Source organism: Neophocaena asiaeorientalis, unplaced genomic scaffold (genome assembly GCF_003031525.2).
Source record: "Neophocaena asiaeorientalis asiaeorientalis breed wild unplaced genomic scaffold, Neophocaena_asiaeorientalis_V1.1 scaffold521, whole genome shotgun sequence".
Classification (NCBI taxonomy): domain Eukaryota; kingdom Metazoa; phylum Chordata; class Mammalia; order Artiodactyla; family Phocoenidae; genus Neophocaena; species Neophocaena asiaeorientalis.
This window is the reverse complement of record NW_020174712.1, coordinates 5,910,067-5,928,708: the sequence shown is the minus strand read 5'-3', so window position 1 is coordinate 5,928,708 and position 18,642 is coordinate 5,910,067. Positions and strand designations below refer to the sequence as shown.

General features: G+C 36.8%; 1 pseudogene; it reads right to left on the bottom strand.

Moving 5' to 3' along the window:
• Nucleotides 1-4,895: 4,895 nt before the first annotated feature.
• Nucleotides 4,896-5,101, bottom strand: LOC112409679 (SNRPN upstream reading frame protein pseudogene; annotated as a pseudogene).
• Between the last annotated feature and the right edge of the window lie 13,541 nt (nucleotides 5,102-18,642).

The following is an 18,642-nucleotide window of genomic DNA, read 5'->3' as shown; positions in this document are numbered from 1 at the left end:
TATTTTATCTTATGATTTTATATGCATTTTAATACAATTCTTTTTATAAAAAATCAAGGAATAAAAAAAATGGGGTAGCCTAATTTTGCTCAAACTTTTACAGTGTCACACTCTTCTAATAGAGGTAGCCCAAAGCAATAAGCAACAAAGCTCTCTACCCAGCCAAAGTAGATGTCTCTAAGTACCTGCATTAAAATCCCATGCCCATGGCTTCAAGTGATTCCCTCAGCCCTTATTTCAAAACCTAATCTTATATTACATTTTATTTAAAGAACCTTCAACATGATTCCTCAGCTCATAGTAGATGGAAAATGAGAAAATTATGAATAGGGAGAGAAAGTGCTATATGGGGTCACTGATAATAATGGCAGGGAGAAAAAAACAAGAAATAGGTGAAAAAGCTAAGCTATGCAAATAAATCCACATATTTTAATAGGCCTTTTTATATCTATTATGCATATGTATATATAATGTCTATTATGGATCCATATAATAGATTACATATTAGATTATATAGAATAAATTATATATTAGATTATATACAATATTCTATATGATAGATTCTATATATCTATTGTATTATATAGGTATATAATATCTATATATGTTATATAGATATGATCTAATATTCATAATGATGACTGACTCAATTATCTAGAATTTTTGGCTGTCCAGAATCCTCATATTCTAAATACTAGGTAATTGTTTTATATTATTAAATTATTATACTACATTTAAACTTCTAATTCACGTAAATTATGAAAAGAATTGAAGAGCCACACATGGAAATATTTAACCTCTGAACCTCTCATGGCAACATTGATAAAATAGATTAGAAAATACATTGATAGAGGCTTAATACCTTCTAGTTTCACTAGAAAAGTGTTTTTAATAGTATGCAAATGATTGAATAGATCTGTCTCTGGGGCCTCCATAGAACAGCTTCTGTGTCTATGTTAGCATGCAGAAATGCTCCATTGAAAATTTAAGCTGAAACTGTGTGCATTGTATTACCTATAATTACATTTCCACTTGGGTAAATGTGAGATTTTTTTCAATTTATAAAAAGTGTATGCCCATTGTAGATTCAATTCATGTAGGTTATGTATGTGTAAATATTTATTGACAGGAAAGAATAAACCCGTGTCTTTTATAACTGATAAACTCCTGAATTTATTCTTGGAAACATCTAGTTCGCCTCTGTGGGGAGCACAGGGCTTTCCCTTAACCTCTTGTCTCTGAGTGTTGATCAAGGTCAATAAAATCCATTTCCCCCAAACAAGGAATAGTGCTCCAGTTCCATGATATGGATTGATTCACATTTTCTAGAAGTGGGGCCTTGAAGGAGTGAAAATCAGAGTATGTGTGGTTTCTCTTCTCATTCTAACCATAAGATACTGAGGGACATTTATCTCCCTTCCAACGTTTCTACAAGGCAGAGGACAGAGGGTTTCAGGCACCAATCTGGTTGTGTGGCAGCCTAGCCCTCAGCTACAGCTCTGACTGGAGAAGGCCTAGGTTGCCCCTGGGCTTTGAAGAAAATGTTGTTCCTATTCTCTCTCTGCTTTCTCTTTCTCTGACCCTGGGTGTATGTAACTCTGAGATTCCAATTTGCTTTCAAGAGGATGGAGTCCATTTACATCTCCACACAAGGCTGAAAGAGTTCTCCAGGTGGTTCATCTGTGGAGTTTGGGGCCAAAATCTCACTCACCTAGTAATAGATGTTGCATTTTATTTTACTTTTTTGCATTTGTTCTCTGTAGGCATATTTTTCTGGAGGGTTTCACAAAAAGGAGTGGTGACTGGGCCAGGGAGAATGAATTGTCTCACCTATATCATCTTAAGTTTTCATTTAAAAAATCGATTTGTTTTGAGTGGGAAATTAGTGCACACAGTTAAATATATTAAAAAAGTATACATTGAAAAGTCTTTCTCCTGATCTCACACTTGTCTCCCTCCAGTTCCCATGGCCCACATCATTAGAATACTATTATTATTAGCTCCTTGCACATCCTCTAAGCGTTTCTATTTGTATATGCAAACAAAACCAAATATATACCTAGTTTCTCACTTTTTACAAAAATGATGGTATATTAAACACACTGTTCTAAGCTTTGCTTTTTCTGTAAACAATATTCCATTTCAGTCAGTATGTAGAGTTTATGCAATTTTTTAATCCCATTGAATATACTATAATTTACTTGACCAGTCCCCTATTGAAAAATGGTAAGGTAATTTTCCAATCCTTTGTTGATAATGCTTCAATGAATACAGTTATACATACATTATTATGAACATATTCAAGTACTTATATCTGTTGTGTAAACCCCAAAGTAGAATTGCTCTGTCGAAAATTATATGTATTTGTAACTTTGATAGATCCTATTTGCCTTGCATAGGGATAGTAAAATTATATGTATTTGTAACTTTGATAGATCCTATTTGCCTTGCATAGGGATAGTAAAATTTTACAGTGCACAGCTCCATAAAACTGAGTTTTTGCCAATCTGAAAGGTTAAAAATGGTATTTCAGGGTACTGTAATTTGCATTTCTCATTTTATAGCTGAGGTTGACATCTGTCAAAGAGTCATTTGAATTTTTCTGAGAATTATCTGTTTATACCTTTGGATCCTTTTGTTTACTGTTGCTAATCCTTCCCTTATTGATTTCTAAAACTTCCTCTATATTAGAAAGACTAACCGTTTATCTGTGATATGGTTATAGATGTTTCCCCATCAATCTGTCATATACCCTTTCTTTTATGAGTGGACCATCATTTATTCATTACAAATGATAGTTGGGAGGACTATGTAATAAAATGAAAGAATATTAATGATATACATGTAAGTGGAATAGTTTAAAAGCATGATTACAATTAACTACATTTTCAAAAGAAAAGCAAATGGGCAAAATGAAAGAAAATTCAACCTCATGCTGCCGCGGTTGAAACATGGGTATTTAAAGTCTGTGGTTTACCTTCCCATTTTTCTTGGCTATCACTGAACATGATTTAGATTTTTATAATGAAAAAGAAAACATATCAATTGTTAAAATGTCTTTACCCATTTACATGTATAGAAGACTTTAGCACGAGTCTTAGACCTGACGCTTATCCCAGAAATTCATCTGGTTCTCTACCCTGGAATATTTACTTCATATACTCTCCTTCTACAGCCCCTTTCCTTTCACCACATTGTATAGTATCACCACTCCCCTATTGCCTCCACCTTAGTGTCTTCAGCTTTGAAAGTGGTTCTCTAAGAGAGAGGTTACCCAACTCTTTTCTTTTAAAGGGAAAGATAATAAATATTGTAGACTTTACCTGCCATTCAACCTGTCACAAATACTCCCATCTGCCACTGTACTGCCCATAACAGCCATAGGCCATACTTAAATAAATAAGACATGGCTGTGTGCCAATAAAATTTTATTTACAAAAACAGGCAATAAATGGGCCAGATACTTTACCAAATCCTGCTCTAGAACAATCCTAGTAACTAGTACTGTTTAGATGAAACCAGCACTTGAAACTCAGCAAATTGGATGGCCCTACTTACAGATCATAATGTATAATTTAAATAATACTTTACTCAGGAACTTACGAGAGTATGTAAACTGCACTGAGGACCCAAAAAATTCTTGGTTAAAAAAAGTCATATGAGCACTTATTTAAAAAATGCCTTTACTCTGGAGAACAGCTGAGGACAATGATCAGATTCTGTTGTTTGCAATCAAATCCAAGCAATTACTGGGGAATGTTGGGTAAAGGATTCAGCTGGGGAGGGTTTTCCCTTTGCTTTAAAATTCCAAATGATGGCCATAAACAGGCCTAATTAATTTGAGTTGAGGTGTTATATTTCAAAAGAGAAATAAAGAAAATCTAGAAGAAAACTCATCTATAAACCCCTTTCCTCTCTTAGTTTCTAAAAAGTATATTTTAAACCCTTTGGATTGAGATCTTAAAATTTTAAAAAGTCAGAAAGGAAAAATAAAGTATTAAATCAAAATTAATAACATTTTCCTAAAAATCTAAGCAACCAATACAAGAAGGCACACTGTAAATAAATCTACATAACATTGAAAAATCATAGATTAATAGCTTTATTACACTGTCAGCTGATTCAAAAACTTTGGTAAAAACAAGGTAAGAAAAAGATAAAACAAAAAAATAATTAGTAAATAAGCATGGGAAATACTTAGCTTCTCATTTGCTAATGGATGTGATGTGTATTTATAATTCAATAGAAACAAATTGTATGTAATTAACATAACCAGTGCAGATGAAAGTGTAACTGGCACTATATTTTTTTCACAACAATACAGACTAATATAATTCATAATACAATTCAGAAAATGTACCTTAATTTCAAGTTCTTTGACTCTATTTTTACCTCTGCATATCCAAGGAAATGATCCTATCTAAAGCTTTATGCAAAGCAATTCACTGAAGCTTTATTTCAAATTACCAGCAGAAAAAATGAAGTTTCTCACAAAAAGGAATTATAAAACATATTAGCAGGATATTCATCAGCTATTTATATGGAGATATTTTTCATATGTTAAGTTGAAAATCAGTACAAGTTAAATATGAATAAAACTACCTAAAAAGCAAGAACTATACAATGTCTGGAAAGTAACACATGACAAAAGTGTCAGGGTAAAAGCATGAAGATCCTGCTTTTACTTTTTTAAACTTTCTGCTATGTGTTTATTTGTATGAAGCCTTTAAGGAAAAACAATTTTTTGAACATATCCCAAGTAATTAAATGACCTCCAAACATGCTACCCTTTAATTAGTTCTTTATTCTTGATCATGACTGCATCAGCTCTAACCTGTTTTGTTTTGTTTTGTTTTCTCTCTTGGAATCAGCTACCTGGGTGTTCCAATACTGCTTTAATCACCTCTCGGTGTCTCAGCTAAGAATGCCTGTCTCAGTTCCGCCTGGAAATCCACCACAGGTACTGCTGAGATCGCCTTGGGTACAGGTGACACTCCTGGTCGCTCAGTGAGGCTCTTCTCCGTTTGGCTTGGACTTCTACCTCTGGTACGTGCTGTTCTGTGGTCCGTCTCAGGTGTAAACGGTCCCTGGCCCGCTCCATCTTGACGCTGGCCGCTCCTCAGAACACAAAGTTAGGCATCTCTGGCAGCCGCTCCACTCTGCACTGTCATATACCCTTTAATTTTGCTTATTATTTCTGGCCAAATGGAAATTTTTTTCTCTACGTAGTAAGTTGTTAGTATTTTAAGTATTCTGGGTTTTCAGAAATAGGCTGTATTCACTTTCGGTTTTAAAGGAATTCTTCCATATTATTTTTTGCTACTTTAATGGTTTTATTTATATTTAAATTTTTGTTTTATTTAGAGTTTGTTCTGGTATGTAAAATGAAAAATGGATTCAATTTCACTTTTTTATATGTCTATCTGGTTCGAACACCGTTTACTGAAATATTCCATCTTTGCCTCATGATTTGACTAATCCTCTTCACTAGGAGGGCCGGTGACTGAGGTGAGAGATGCTGGCAACCTGCCTCTCCTGGGGTGAAATCTTAGCCTTTTGACTGGGAGTGGTGTTAAAGGAGCTCGCATCTTGTTGGCCTCAAGAAATAGAGTAGACATTCTGTATTATGAAGTTGCGGAAGGAATGGGAGCAGGTTCTGGCTGAAATGTCACCGATTCCCACTGTTCTTATCGACGTTTAGGAGTTTTTCTTGAATAAATGCTTACTGATTTGCGGTATGCCCTTAGGTCAATTTCCAGAGGTTTTAAACATTTGTGTTTTATAATATTTACCAGTTAAATGGTTGTTTTGCTGAGGAGAGATGTATATGCCAAGTTTATCGCACGGCTTTCCTGGAAGTCTGATCAAATTCTTTTTTGTGTCTTTCAGCAATGTTTTAATGATTTGTTTGTATTTGTGTAACATTTGTTTATATATATCACACGTGATATGTATTATATTTACACTCATATAATCATGATTGTCTTTTCATCTGCCTTATGTCAGATTTTATGTGTTTGTAAATTTTCAGAAGTTTTTCACCATGTAGTCTAATTTATTTGTTTGTGAAAAGTTTTTCTGGTAGCTAGGTTTGGATAGTTGCTCAGTGGTTTCAAATGATAGCTTTATATAGTGTTTTTAGTCATCCATTAATTTACATGGTGTCTGTTGCTTCTCTATTTGCTTGGTGTTAAAATTAGGTGTTTCCACTTTCTGCTTCTTCCTCCCTTCCTCTTACCACTGGAATTTAATCAATAGCATTATCAACGTTTATTTAGTATTTTCTATTTTACTGTTAAATATGCTTATATTTCTAAAATTTGATTTTTATCACCTTAAATGATACACTTTGGCTCCCAGCTAATATTACCAAGAAGGTGAATGAGGTAAATCTCCTCAGGACTGCTACCTATTTTGTGCACATCATGGCTACACAACTCCAGGGGTTGCTGTTCATGTCTAAGTGAATGATACCTCTCAGAACTGTGAATTGTAAAGAAAAAGTAAAAAATGGTAGGTGTCATAAGGAGGAGAAGATTCATTCTGGAGGATATCAGGAAAGGTTCCCCAGAAGAGGTATTATTTGAAGGTTGCATAATGTGTGCTGATTTCAAGGGAATAAGTGAGTTTTTCGTAAGAAAGTTTACTTAGAGAGAGAACAGGGTCCTTCAACAATATGCAGGACAGATAAAATGCCATCAATTTTCCTATGGAAAATCACCTTCCATACAGTGTGAAGATGTTATTAAGTCATAGTGAAACTCTCATTTTCCTGTTTAATAGAAAATTATCAGTGTAGTATTTTCACTAGTTTTCAGCATCGTGAAGGAAATATTCATGGGTAGTGCACCTTTTTAAAAACTGCAATCAAAGAATGCTCTCAATTATTACGTTAAAATTGATTTAATGATCACCATTCAACTAGAATGCTAATGTCTGGAAAAAGCTAGAAATGTAACAAGAGTCTACATTACCGACAAAAAGGCTTCAGGGTCAAACCTGGTCATACTTTTTATTTTTTTAAGGTTTAAAAGATTTTATTTATTTATTTGCGGTACGCGGGACTCTCACTGTTGTGGCCTCTCCTGTTGCGGAGCACAGGCTCCTGACGCGCAGGCTCAGCGGCCATGGCTCATGGGCCCAGCCGCTCCGCGGCATGTGGGATCTTCCTGGACCAGGTCACGAATCCGTGTCCCCTGCATCGGCAGGCGGACTCTCAACCACTGCACCACCAGGGAAGCCCTAAAAGATTTTATTTTAATGTTGTGATATCATATCACAAAGTAGGATTGTTTTAAGAACAGGAGGAATATATATATATATTTTTTAATTTAATTTATTTTTTTATACAGCAGGTTCTTATTAGTTATCCATTTTATACATATTAGTGTATATATGTCAATCCCAATCTCCCAGATGAACTGGTCATACTTTTAAATAACAGACACACATACGCAAGGGGACATTCAAATAAAAGAGTTTTGTTAATGCTCCTTTATTTAGAGTAAATGAAATGAGTCTGGATTAATGATTTGCGTGGTGATCACTCCACTTGTGTTGGGAGCCAATTAGGAGGATTCTATTGGCATTTTCCTTGTACCAATCAGCATTGCACAATATAGGAAGCACAAGGTCACATCTTTATGTTCTGAAAGCTTGAGTGATTACAAATTGCAGAGGTCCCATGCAGAAAGATCATTACCTGCTATGTCCCTTGTTTTCAAAAGTAATAATCAGGTTATCAGCTATAAGAATGTTTTTCCCTTTGGTTACCAAACAGGGAGGGTTTTATAATAGCAGGTCAGCCGAGAACAGCATAAGCCAACATTAATAAGTTAAAAGTACCACTGGGACAAAACAAGAATTGGCAGCACTGTTGATCTTGTTTATTCTGTGTGTTACTTTTTTTTCCTTCTTCTAGGTTCATTTCCAGACAGTCTCTTTTCATTGCTTGTGTGTTCATCTATGCAGATTTAAAATGCCTTAGTGGTGGCAGAGAGTAATTAGCATATAGAGCCTGGAAACTCAACTTCTAAATTTTATTAATGAGCTGAGTTCCCCTTTATCTTTTAACTGACCCCCAAGAGCATTAATGAAAAGTATCTAAATATGAATACAGGTATAGTAATAAAGGAGAATTATCAGTCACCCTTAATTAAATTGGTGTCACCTTAGCTTTTAGTAGGGTAATAGGGTAGTATTGCCACCTGCAATCACTCAAGATTATTTTGCTCACTAATTAACTCACTTAAAAAAATTAAATGGGCTTCCTCGCTGTGCCCTGGGGCACGAATGGGTGATAAGAAGGGTAACCAGCAAGGAGATTCTGGCAGCAGAGCAGGAGGTGAATTGAAAGGACAGGTTGTGAGTCAAGAATGCCGCCACAACCCAGGAGATTGGTTCAAGATGGCAGAGTAGAAGGATGTGCTCTCATGCCCTCTTGCAAGAACACCAGAATCACAACTAACTGCTGAACAGTCATTGACAGGAAGACACTGGAATTCACCAAAAAAAATACCCCACATCCAAAGACAAAGGAGAAGCCGCTGTGACACGGTATGAGGGGCGCTATCACAATATAATCAAATCCCATAACTGCTGGGTGGGTGACTCACAAACTGGAGAACACTTATACCACAGAAGCCCACCCACTGGAGTGAAAGTTCTGAGCCCCAGGTCAGGCTTCCCAACCTGGGGGTCAAGCAACGGGAGGAGGAATTCCTAGAGAATCAGACTCTGAAGGCTAGCAGGATTTGATTGCAGGATTTCGACAGGACTGGGAGAAAAAGAGACTCCACTCTTGGAGGGCACACACAAAGTAGTGTGCTCATTGGGGCCCAGGGGAAGGAGCGGTGACCCCAGGGGAGACTGAACCAGACCTACGTGCTAGTGTTGGAGGGTCTCCTGCAGAGGCGGAGGGTGGCTGTGGCTCACCGTGGGGACAAGGACACTGGCAGCAGAAGTTGTGGGAAGAACTCCTTGGCGTGAGCCCTTGCAGAGTCTGTCATTAGCCCCACCAAAGAGCCCAGGTAGGCTCCAGTGTTGGGTTGCCTCAGGCCAAACAACCAACAGGGAGGGAACCCAGCCACACCAGTCAGCAGACAAGCAGATTAAAGTTTTACTGAGCTCTGCCCACCAAAGCAACAGCCACCTCTACCCACCACCAGTCCCTCCCATCAGGAAACTTGCACAAGCCTCTTAGATAGCCTCATCCACCAGAGGGCAGACAGCAGAAGCAAGAACTACAGTCCTGCAGCCTGTGGAACGAAAACCACATTCACAGAAAAATAAACAAGATGAAAAGGCAGAGGGCTATGTACCAGATGAAGGAACAAGGTAAAACCCCAGGAAAACAACTAAATGAAGTGGAGATAGGCAACCTTTCAGAAAGAGAATTCAGAATAATGATAGTGAAGACGATCCAGGACCTTGGAAAAAGAATGGAGGCAAAGATCGAGAAGATGCAAGAAATGTTTAATAAAGATCTAGTAGAATTAAAAACAAAGAAACACAGATGAACAACACAATAATTGAAATGAAAACTACACTAGAAGGAATCAATAGCAGAATAACTGAGGCAGAAGAATGGATAAGTGACCTGGAAGACAGAATGGTAGAATTCACTGATGTGGAAAGGAATAAAGAAAAAAGAATGAAAAGGAATGAAGACAGCCAAAGAGACCTCTGGGACAACATTAAACACAACAACATTGCATTATAGTGGTCCCAGAAGGAGAAGAAAGAGAGGAAGGACCCGAGAAAATATTTGAAGAGATTATAGTTGAAAACGTCCCTAACATGGGAAAGGAAATAGCCACCCAAGTCCAGGAAGCGCAGAGAGTCCCAGGCAGGATGAACTGAAAGAGAAACACTCCGAGACAGATAGTAATCAAATTGGCAAAAAATAAAGAAAAAGAAAAATTATTGAAAGCAGCAAGAGAAAAATGACAAATAACATACAAGGGAACTCCCAAAAGGTTAACAGCTGATTTCTCAGCAGAAACTCTACAAGCCAGAAGGGAGTGGCATGATATACTTAAAGTGATGAAAGGAAAGAACCTGCAACCAAGATTATACTACCTGGCAAGGATCTCATTCAGATTCGATAGAGAAATCAAAAGCTATACAGACAAGCAAAAGCTAAGAGAATTCAGCACCACCAAACCAGCTCTACCCCATATGCTGAAGGAACTTCTCTAAGTGGGAAACACAAGAGAAGAAAAGGACCTACAAAAACGAACCCAAAACAATTAAGAAAATGGTCATAGGAATATACATATTGATAATTACCTTAAACGTGAATGGATTAAATGCTCCAACCAAAAGACAAGGCTTGCTGAGGACCCATATATATGCTGTCTACAAGAGACCCACTTCAGACCTAGGGACACATTCAAACTGAAAGTGAGGGGATGGAAGAAGATATTCCCTGCAAATGGAAATCAAATGAAAGATGGAGTAGCAATACTCATATCAGATAAAATAGACTTTAAAATAAACAATGTTACAAGAGACAAGGAAGGACACAACATAATGATCAAGGGATCAATCCAAGAAGAAGATATAACAATTATAAATATATATGCACCCAACATAGGGGCACCTCAATACATAAGGCAACTGCTAGCAGCTATAAAAGAGGAAATCGACAGTAACACTGTAATTGTGGGGGACTTTAACACCTCATTTACACCAAGAGACAGATCATCCAAACAGAAAATTATCAAGGAAACACAAGCTTTAAATGACACAAGAGACCAGATATTTAACTGATTTTTATAGGACGTTCCATCCAAAAACAGCAGATTACACTTTCTTCTCAAGTGAGCATGGAACATTCTCCAGGATAGATCACATATCAGGTCACAAATCAAGCCTCAGTAAATTCAAGAAAATTGAAATCATATCAAGCATCTTTTCTGAGCACAGCACTATGAGATTAAAACTCAGTTTGCAGGATACAAAATTAATGTACAGAAATCCTTTGCATTCCTATACGCTAAATATGAAAAATCTGAAAGAGAAATTAAGGAAACACTCCCATTTACCATTGCAACGAAAAGAATAAAATGCCTATGGATAAACCTACCTAGGGAGACAAAAGACTTGTATGCAAAAAACTATAAGACACTGATGAAAGAAATTAATGATGATACCAACAGATGGAGAGATATACCATGTTCTTGGATTGGAAGAATCAATATTGTGAAAATGACTATACTACCCAAAGCAATCTACAGCTTCAGTGCAATCCCTATCAAATTACCAATGACATTTTGTACAGAACAAGAACATAAAATCTTAAAATATTTATGGAGTCACAAAAGACCCCGAATAGCCAAAGCAGTCTTGAGGGAAAAAAATGGAGCTGGAGCAATCAGACTCCCTGACTTCAGACTATACTACAAAACTACAGTAATCAAGACAATATGGTACTGGCACAAAAACAGAAATATAGATCAATGGAACAGGATAGAAAGCCCAGAGATAAACCCATGCACCTATGGTCAACTAATCTATGACAAAGGAGGCAAGGATATACAATGGAGAAAAAACAGCCTCTTCAATAAGTGGTGCTGGGAAAACTGGACAGCTACTTGTAAAAGAATGAAATTAGAACTCTCCCTAACACCATACAGAAAAATTAACTCAAAATGGATTAGAGACCTAAATGTAAGACCAGACACTATAAAACTCTTAGAGGAAAACATAGGAAGAACACTCATTGACGTAAATCACAACAAGATCTTTTTTGATCCACCTCCTACTTCTAGAGTAATGGAAATAAAAACAAAAATAAAAAAATCTGACCTAATGAACCTTAAAAGCTTTTGCAAAGCAAAGGAAACTACAAACAAGACCAAAAGACAACCCTCAGAAAGGGAAAAAATATTTGCAAACGAATCAACAGACAAAGTGTTAATCTCCAAGATATATAAACAGTTCATGCAACTCAATAGTAAAAAACAAACAACCCAATCCAAAAATGGGCAGAAGACCTAAATAGACCTTTCTCCAAAGACGACATACAGATGGCCAAGAAGCACATGAAAAGCTGCTCAATATCACTAATTGTTAGAGAAATGCAAATCAAAACTATAATGAGGTATCACATCACACCAGTTAGAATGGGCATCCTCAGAAAATGTACAAACAACAAATTCTGGAGAGGGTGTGGAGAAAAGGGAACCCTCTCGCACTGTTGGTGGGAATATAAATTGATACAGCCACTATGGAGATCAGTATGGAGGTTCCTTCAGAAACTAAAAATAGAATTTCCATATGACCCAGCAATCCCACTACTGGGCATATACCCTGAGAAAACCATAATTCAAAAAGACAAGTGCACCCCAATGTTCATTGCAGCACTATTTATAATAGCCAGGTCATGGAAGCACCCTAAATGCCCATCGCCAGATGAATGGATGAAGAAGACGTGGTACATATATACAATGGAATATTCCTCAGCCATAAAAAGGAACAAAATTGGGTCATTTGTAGAGACGTGGATGAATCTAGAGAGTGTCATACAGAATGAATTAAATCAGAAAGAAAAAAACAAACATCACATATTAACGCGTGTATGTGGAACCTAGAAAAATGGTACAGATGAACCAGTTTGCAGGGCAGAAAGTGAGACACAGATGTAGAGAACAAATGCATGGACACCAAAGGGGAAAAGCAGCGGCATGTGGGGATGGTGGTGTGATGAATTGGGCGATTGGGATTGACATGTATACACTGATGTGTATAAAGTGAATGACTAATAAGAACCTGCTGTATAAAAAAATAAATAAAATAAAATTCAAAAAGAAATTAACAACAACAAAAAAATGACCTTTCAAAAATGAGTAAAATAGGATCTCTTAAGGACCATTAAAGATGTATTTGTGAAATAGCATTGGTAGAGTATTTAATCATAGAATTTCAGAGTTTTGAGGGACCTTAGTGGTTAATTTTGTACAACCTCTACGCATGAATCTCTTAAAACACTCTCTTGGTGCAGACTTTCTAAGACTCTAGTAACTGGAGGTAATTTCCCTGTGTCTGATACTCCAAGGTCTTTTATCTAATTTCATTAATTCTTCGATTCTTTATATGCAACATACCCTGTAGAGATAGTATAATGACCGGGAAGGATATTTCACTCTTTTGGATAAAGGGGCAATTTATTCGAGCAACATTCGTTGCGTGTGCACGTGAACTCTTATGACTCCTTTTGGCACGTAGAGAAACACAAAACATTGTTGTGCTGCCTCTGAAGCGTTTGTAATCTGGGATCTAGGAAGAGATGTACAAAGAACAACTGCATAAAAAAATTGAGTATGAATTAAACGCATTTGCTAAGAATTATCAGTAACCATGCACAGTGAATAAAAAGAGACATAACTGCAAGTCAAGCCAGTGGGCATCTCTTGTTCCTTAGGAGAATTTTCCGCATTAAAGAAAAATGACATTTTTACATAGGAAACACACAGGTCATTTTTATTTAGGAGACATTCAAAGCAGTTCACTGCCTTTGTTGTATATGTTAGTTGAAATGCTTTAACAATGCTTGTGATTTTGCTAGTTATCTGCTGTATCAGAAGTGGATCCAAGCTAGCATTGTTGGCTTTTCACTTTAATGAGCATGAAGCAAAATTTACTAGCATTCAGTGACTCTACCAGGTGCTAATCCAAAGCATGTTTTCCCATAATGGAAGTGTCTCCTTCCCTCTCACAGATAGTACATTCCACATCAGGAGAGAGCAAGTTTAAGGGCCCATGATAATGAGTTAATAATGGGCACAAGTGATTTTTCTTGGAACGGTTTGACTTCTGAGCATTTTTCTAACATATACTTGAGATTTCAGTAACCATTTCAGTAGATTTGATAGTATACCTTGTAACTGATAGTTTCACCATTGGACCCAACCACTTACTAGCTCACATCCTCCTATTTCTCTATATAACTGTGTACTGTAACACCTCATGATAATCAGTATAATTGCTTATGTTTGTTTAACTCATTATTTGCTAGGACATGTGCCAAGAACTTCATATTCATTTATCCGTATTTCATCTTTGCCACAACACTATAAGAATTCTTACTCCCACTGTACAAAACAGACACGAGATCAAAGAGGGGTAAATTTCCTGATACAAGGCAGAGAGGGCCAGTCCAGACTCAGATCTGTTGGACTCCACACCCAAAACTGGCAGTGGAATTTGCTCACCTGGAACGTATTTCCAGGAACAATTTCTTGGAACATAGCTAGTAATTTTCCATTTCCATACATTTGCTTTATGTTGATTCCTCCGTGATGAATGCTCTGTACCGCCCATTTAACTTTGTATCTTCAAATGCTTATTTGTGTGCCTCTCCTACTTTGGTGAGCACAATAAGAGCTATTCCAGAATTACAAAAATGGAATTGTGCTGTGAAGTGTTAATAAGTGTAAAAGTCCAGATTCCGCTTTCTCATTTTTAGCATAGTCTCAAAACTTGAAGTTTTCTATTGAAAGAGTAAAGGATTATGCCAGAAATATATTTTTAAAGAATCTCTGAAATAGGCCTCCATGTTTCTCTGACAGCTGTAAGAGAATCTACAACCTACAAATGCTCTTTCCTTTCTGTTTTACAAGCTTCTTTCTATCCAGATAGCACTTTGGGACACCTCAAATGAAAGGAACAATAGTATCAAAAGTTACATGGATTGGGATTTGGAGTGTACATGTTTAAGTCTTATGGAAAATAATCCATGGACATTGGTTAGGGAATAGGAACGCTTTTTTCCTACATTGGATAGTTTTTTAAGGTATAACTTGCTTCTATAGAATTGATGGAAAAGGTACACTGAAATCTGTTTTTCTTTAATCTAGAGTATTTTTGGTCTAACATTTATTGAGTGTATATATTAGATTATATCTGATATGAGAACAATCTTTCATATGCCACTTAGTATCAGAGATTCAGGTGCTTTTAAGAAAGTCCTGCAGTTATTTTGTTTGTATTGATGTAGACTGTATTCAAAGATGGAGACCATGTCTCCCATGTGACATTGTAGGGCACATCTGCCAGCAAATCCCTGATTGATTAATTAATTGACTTTATTGAAGTATTGAGTTGGACTGGAGGTCAGTAGACCTGCTTAAGCTCTTTCTCTGTTATCCACTAGCTAAAGACCTTGGGGGAGGCTACAGCAGACTTACTTTCCTCACCTGTAAAAACAGTGAGCTGTACATGATAGTCTTTAAGCCATCTTCCAGCAATTAAGTTCTAGAATTGCCTGAGATCTCTTGTTCTTCTACCTGCCAGATTCTTTCTCTGTATAAGATGGTTCTGGATGGCCTTTCCCATTTCCTATTGAATTGAAGGGGATCAGAATATGCCACCTTCTAATATGCCATTTTGGCATGTGGATTATTTTGAGCTGAAGGCAATTGAGAATCAACAGATTCAGAAAGAAGCCTTCTCAGAGCTTCCCTTATGTGACTAAATGCAGGAACTTCTGAGAAATGAGAACTGCCATGAATCTCCTCTCTGGGGGAATTTTATGGTCATGAAGAAGATGGGAAGTTGGCACCAACAGCGTGCACAAACAAACCTTATTAAAATAGCCCTTGTCTTCCATTCGCTTTCACACATATTTTTCTTTCCACAATTTGCTTTTCCTAGAAGCCCACACCCCCCCTTTCCTTTGTCTAGGCACTTCATAATTTATCATCCTTTGTTAAAATGGTATATAAACTTCCGAGTCTAACCATTTCTTTGAGTTTTTACTTCTTTTCTATGTAGTCCCTATGAATGTAAAAACATCAATTAAATTTGTATTCTTTTTTCTCCTGTTTATCTGTCTTGTGTCAGTTTAATTCACAGGCCCCAGATACAGAATAGAAGAAGGTAGAGAAAAAAGTTATTTTCTTACCATACATAATGCTGAGGATGAAAATATTTCTATTTGGTTTACAGTAATGATAGATTTGATTCTTTTCTTGCTCTCTCCTACAATTTGAGGGTCCTGTAGTTTAAAGAGCTCCCAAGCTTATTAGCACCCTGACACAGGTAGCCCTGGATTGCAGCCAGCTCTTTAGGATTTGAATACTTACAAGCTACTCATACTGTCATAAAGTAGGTAAGGTAGAATTATATTGTCTCCTAGCTTGGGTATACATAGCATGACGTGGCTTGTTGCCAGCTTCACATCACATCTGTTTCCTGGTTTAATATTTTATACACAGGGTCACACAGTCAATTCTAGACTCATTAAAAACCAGCTTGTTTCTGTATTACTAAATGGTTCATAAGGAGCCAAATTCTTCTAAGTCACTGTGGGACAATATCGTAAGCTTCCTGAAGACACCCAATTACCACTCTTACACTGGAAAAACATTTGGCTAGGAACCACAAAACCTACATTTTAACTCAAGCTCTGGTACTAATTTGTGGTGTGACCTTAGGCGGACCATTTAATGTTGCTGAGCCACAATGTCCTGACCTCCAAAACCACAGCTTTGAACTAGATGGCTTCTTAGGCCTCTCCTGAATATAAAATTTGCTCTGTGCTCTAAGGCCATGATTGAGTTTATTACTCCAGTAATAACATAATTTCAGGTGGTAACTTGGAATAAAATTCAATTTTTATAAAATCTCCAGATAATTGGGGAAGGAGAGAATTTTATTTCAGTATTGTCCCACAGATTGCAATATGTCCCAGGTCACATCCTAATTTTTGAAGCATTATAAAATATAATAAAAGCCTAAAGTGATATGATTAGCCAATAACAAAGACAGTGGTTCTGTCTCAGAATAGACTAGATATCAATTTTTCGAACCAAGTGGAGATTTTCAAGCATTCCTGCATATGAGCCAAGATACCTGTGAAGGTAGAAATATAGTTTATGTAAAAAACTACGCACTTTCATCTGCCTACAAAAGTAGAAACATCTGAATGCTCAATTTCAGCCCATTCTTTAGTATGTAAAGTGTTCTGGGTTTACTTGTCCCTCCCTCTTGATTTAGAAAGAAGACCAGCCTTATTTTTACTCAGTAGGAAAGAGGCTCAGAAAAGTCACATCTCATGGATCAGATTCCTGAGAGCTTTGTAATGCAAATCATACTGCTCCTTTCTTCTTACCAACAACTTAATTTGGGACATTATTGATTAACCGGAATGTTTGCTAATCAGTTTGAAACAAGACTAGGCTGGGGGCCAGTGGAAGTTTGCCAGATCCAAAGACAAGGTTGACAGCTGGTCTCATTTTGGAAATGCTTTTGCCCGTTATCTTATCATTTGGTTCATTTTATATGGTCCACGTCTCAAGTTACAATAGTAATTTTGAAGGCACTCCAAAGAAAAGGAAAAAAATAGGACATCACACAAAATTTAGAGATACTGATTTAACAATATTTTGAAAATTAGGCTACCTTGCTGTAAATTAAATCACCTGCCCTGCCCCCAATTTTTTTTTAAGAGTTGCTAGGTATACTGACAGTTATAAATTACTGCTGAGCTCTAGGCTTTGGATGTAGCTAATGTGACAACATTTGCAGATGAAGTAGGGAAAACAACTTTCTGACCGTCAGAACATATGGATTATTTGTCTCACTCTCCAAAATTTTGAAATAGAACTAGATAATGGTGCTCAAACCAAGATGTTATGAAGTCACTGAGGTTGTAGAATCATAGGGTACATTCATTGCAGAGGCAGAAATTTCAAACCTTGTAGGGACTAGGAGGGTGATGTGAATGTGTGAATCAGACAAGATGTAGGATAACAGGCAATGGTGGAGTCTATATGCTTCTAAAGATTTTTAAGTTTGAAGGAAAAATACCATGCTCATAAAACAACAACAACAAGAGCCCTGGCATAAATTATCAGCTTTGAATAAAATAGAGTTAGAAGGACTATATTAATTCTTGTTTCAGAGGTGTACATGCAATGCACTGTCTTTCTCAAGATAGGCAATAAGAGCTTGGAGGAGAGAGGACTAAAATTTATTGGGTGTCATAAACATCAGGCATTCTATTGGACATTTGAACATACTTGATTGCATAAATTCTCACAATGACCATTTATGGTAGGCAGTATCATCCCCATTTCATAGATGACAAATTTCAATTTCAGAGAGTTTAGGTAACTTACAAAAGGTGAGTGGAAAGTAAGGTTTTAATTACAAAGCCCATGTTCTTTCTTCTGTTCTAACTGTATGAATTTGATCAAGCTATTCAATCTCCCTGTGCCAGTTGTTTAAACTGGGCATAGTAATACTTTCTTCACAAAAATATTTTAAGAATTTTAAAAGTTAATAGTTGTGAAGATGTCTCACAGTTACATTTTCTTAACGTATGTTGAATATGAGAGTATGACAATGACTCTATTAAGCGACCATCAGCATAGCAGATGTTTGAATTGTTTCTGCGGGGCATGGGGGTGGGAGGTGGGATGTGATGGACAAGGCACATGGGTTCTTTCACCTGGTTTGTATTGTGAGTTATATCCAAGTAAGCTGGCTAGAATTTGGAGTGCAGCTGTGGCTGTGCCGTGGCTGAGGGATGCTGACACATTATGGCTACTGCAATGAGAATAATAACTGTGAACTGAGGTATAACAGTATATTAGAGTTCTCCAGAGAAACAGGACAAACAGGGTGTGTGCGTGT